The sequence below is a fragment of the Pezoporus flaviventris genome, unplaced genomic scaffold, assembly GCF_033815535.1.
Source record: "Pezoporus flaviventris isolate CSIRO_AGI_PZ_B2104156 unplaced genomic scaffold, CSIRO_AGI_Pfla_v1 ptg000034l, whole genome shotgun sequence".
Taxonomy (NCBI): domain Eukaryota; kingdom Metazoa; phylum Chordata; class Aves; order Psittaciformes; family Psittacidae; genus Pezoporus; species Pezoporus flaviventris.
In genome coordinates this window covers 2797094-2801179 of record NW_026892582.1, presented here as the reverse complement: position 1 = coordinate 2801179, position 4086 = coordinate 2797094, and the positions used below count along the sequence as shown (strand labels likewise).

Genomic DNA, 4086 nt, shown 5'->3' with positions numbered 1-4086 from the left:
GTGCTTTCCACCTAGTTTGAGTAAGCCACAAAACAAATAAACAAAATCACCTCCAACACTTGCTGATCAATGTTTATCACTACCCAGGTTTTGCCAAAGAATAAAGAGGAGGCCATGAGGATTATCCTCTAAAGAAAGTTGGGGCTGTTCAGCCTTGAGAAGAGAAGCTGCATGGAGACCTCAGAGCAGCCTTCCAGTATCTGAAGGGTGTCTAAAAGGATGCTGGAGAGGGACACTTCATCAAGGACTGTATCAATAGGACAAGGGATAACAGGTTCAGACTTAAACAGGGAAAGTTCAGGTTAAACATAAGGAAGAAGTTCTTTACTGTGAGGGTGGTGAGGCCCTGGAACAGGCTGCCCAGAGAGGTTGTGGGTGCTCCATCCCTGGCAGCGTTCAAGGCCAGGTTGGATAGAGTACCGAGTTTTGGGGTGTATCCCTCCCCACCATCTTCCCCTGCCCCAACCCTTGCAGACCCAGAATCTTGGATTATTTTGGGGCAACCACAGTGGCTCCAGCTCCACAAGCACAGTCCATCATGGAAAGGCCTTTTGTGGGGTATCAGACCCAAATCATGCTGTTAGCCCCCTTTCTTCAGAGGACGCCCCCATTCTTTACTCATCTGCTCTCCTGCTGAATCATTGCCCCCCCCCCCCCCGCCCAGTGACACTGGGGTGCCGCAAATGACACCATCCGTCCCCAGATTCCCCCACATCTCCCTTTTCATTTCACCCCCATGAAACACCTGCAAAACAATGAGGAAAGCTGCTCATCACTTTAGTAACTGCCATTCACACAGGTACATGCACCCCAAGAAAAGTTCAGAAGGAAGAGGGGGCAGCACCCACAGCCCCTGTCCCGCAGGCTGCAGAGAATGGTGCCACTTCTCTCACTCAGGCTCTGCTCCACGACATCCCCTCACCAACCCCGTTCTGAGACGGGCACTCCAGGGCACCATGGTCCTGGTCCCCATCAGCCAGGGGGTACCTATTGAGCATCATGATACATCTGCAGTAAAAGGCCTTGAAGGTACTTTTCTTTCCCGCCCCTCCATGGAGCTATAGACAGTGCTACCAATGACCCTCGAATTCAAGCCCACTTATCCACCGATGACCGTTTACAGGTAATGTAAAAATAAGTCTGAAAATATCTACTTCTATCTACTTTTTGTGTTCTGGTCCCGCTCCTTGGTATACAGATGACACTAAGAAAACACACCAAAACCAAACTCCTTCTTTAACATCTGTTTCAAGACAGCCGTGTGCAGAGTATGTAAACAGAGTCCTGACAGGCTGGAAGCAAGCCCAAGGCTCTGAAACAAGGTGCGCAGAAGAGGGGGACTGTTCTGATGAGGTCAAAGTATGCCAGGCTTCCAGGCATGCCCCCCAGAACTGTTCTTCCTGGTGCTGCAGTGGCTGACCCCAAAAGGGATTTGTGCACCCTGCCCAGTCAATGTCTGAAATGCCTGTCACTTCCCATCTGGTTCTTCTTGTTATGAAACCTGAACACAAAATACTTCTTTCTGCCATGGTCCTCATTGAGGGAGACAACAAGTACAGTATTTACTGATGGAGGTGATGAGTGAGAGACTTGGCAACAAAGGCCTGAAGAAAGGTGAACTGTGCTTAATAGTTTAAATCAATAAAAACCCTTCCTCAGTAAAAAAACACTGCGCTGACTACAGATGTTATTCTGTTGCGCTGGTATGTTTACAAAGATAGATATGTTAAAAGGAAATTGATGTTAGAAATATACATAAAATATATTGATTGTTACAAATTACATATTGCGCTGTTCTATATTACCCATTTAATAGATAAATGAATAGTAAATTCTGTATATGCACATACACATAAATGAAATGTAAGAACTCTAGGCCAAAGTTGGTTAGATGGAAGGGAAGAAAGATATATTCATTCACACTGGAACACATGGCTGCCGTCACTCAATGAAGTTGTACTAAAAAGAACCCAAAACCCCAAGGAGGAAGGATATTCAACTTCTCATTGATTTCCTGTTACTCACTTTCTAAACAAAACCTGATCAACCGTGTCATCACCACAGTAATTTGTTGTTAGTATGTTACAAAAAAAAAGCTGTGACTGCCCAGTTCTGGAGGGGAAGTGCTCCTGGACTTTGTGATGGATTAAGAGTAATGATTGGTAGAGCTGGAACCCTCCTGGAATAGGGAACAACAGGATTTATGGATGCATGTTCAACAGTGCAAGTAGAGTATGTCTGTGAGAGACAAATGGACCATCTATTTCAAAGACTCTTTTCATTAGGCAAGATCTTTATTATGAGATGTAAGAACCATAATAGCAGATACATCAGAAGAAAATACTAAACGTTATACCACTTCTTTGTTTCTATAAAATAATGAAAGGGATAGAGTCGTCCATTATAAAAAACAACTGTGTTCCTCGTACCGAGTAAATGCTTTTATTTCAGGTGTGTTTTGTGGAAAAACCCAATGAAGGATATTCACCCTTTCAGTAGTGAATATAATTCAGACTAATCATTAAGAAATTAAAAACATGTGGAAAGCAGTGTTTTCTAATGCTATGGGAAAAACCAGAATCACCTCGCAGTCACAAAAATTAGAGCAACAGCCTGTGCAATACGTTACTGTTGCTCATCGCTCTGTCGAGGTGCATGACAACTGGCTTCATACTTCTTCAAGCCTTTCAAACGTATTGGCAAACTGTCTGGATCCAATCAAGAATTTCTGGCAGTCTGAACCAATCTCATTGCTAAATGGCACACAGCTGCCTGTCTCATCATCTCAGGAGTGCTCTTCTGCCTATGCTGTTCTCAAAAACACACCCATGCAGTAAAATAGGAATCAATTCTCTTCTGTTATTAAAATGCTAATATTAGCTATTTTCCAGCCTACTTCTGACCTCCTGATTCTTGACTTGTACACCAATATTCCATCCTGAATTCCTTCATCCTAAGACTGCTTTGGGCTGTCACCTAACAGCAACCTTCAGTATAGTATTTTATAACTGGTTCAGAAATACCCTTTGCTAAAACCAGATCCAGTGCCTCTCCCGCATCCTTTCAGGAACTGAAAATGTCTTTGAGTTTTATAAAACCTGTGAATTACCCTATTACAATTTTCTACTACATACCAAAATTTGTTTTGCAATGTGATTTGTGATTTCCTTTGCATCCACAATGATAGATGATGGTAGGGAGGAAATTTTTAATCCCAAACATATAAAAGGACAAATCAGGGGGTTTGTTGTCATTTTCCCCTACCTTCCACACTATGCCAGAATTAATTTGGCCTATTTTTTGAAGGGAGAAATTTAAATTTTTATTAAAATAATTTTTATATACATTTTCTTTTTGTGTCTTTTTCTTTTTAATAAGCGGTACAGTTTTAAGAGTTACAAATGAAATGTCTCCTGCGTTACCTCTGAGATACGCTTCCACGTGAAGTTACTTCTGGTAACACTGTAACTGTGCAGGATGTGGCACATGAGGAGTTAAAGCTGGAAAAATGGCACGCTAGTGCTAGCAGCTTCTCTGTTTCTTTCTTTTAATTGGGTAGGCCAGAAAATGCCATGATTTCGCTAAATGCTCCCTTACACCCAGGTACCGATGTTACGCAACTCTGCTGCCAGCAGCCAAACTCCCGCACACTCAGGGTAAGGAAGAGATGTACATTTTTTTCCCTGCCCTAACATAGATTTTTCCCCTCTGCCTGTGGCCCTGGGTGCTCTGAAGAAGCTGTGCTTCCTCAGGTGCTTTCATATTGTAGGGTTAAAAATGAAAAAGAGTAAAGAAGAGCCACTGCCCTCTTTCTTAGAATGCGACTCTGCTCAAGTAAGGGCTGTGGTAGCGTCTGAAATTGAGCTTGTGAACCCAAATGGAAGGAAACTCATTTTGAAATTCTGATAAAGAAACATTTTAAGTCCGGAGCGGCCGGCGGGGGGAGGGGGTCTCGCGGCTGCGGGAGCCTGTGGAACCCCGGAGCAGACCCTGCCCGGCCCCGCGGAGGGCTCGTGCGCCCCCTCCCGGCCGCAGCATCCCCGTGGCCGAGCCGCGGAGCTTGGACAGCGGCGCTCCCTGCCCGAG

The 4086-nt window shown here is 44.3% G+C and overlaps 1 long non-coding RNA gene across 1 annotated transcript; it reads right to left on the bottom strand.

Annotated features, from left to right (window-relative positions):
* Positions 1-1794: 1794 nt before the first annotated feature.
* On the bottom strand, positions 1795-3588 carry LOC133273628 (uncharacterized). Its single transcript, XR_009744901.1, has 2 exons — positions 3135-3588; positions 1795-2808 (listed from the first exon to the last, which is right to left on the bottom strand). It is a non-coding gene; the product is annotated as an uncharacterized LOC133273628 (long non-coding RNA).
* Positions 3589-4086: the final 498 nt, after the last annotated feature.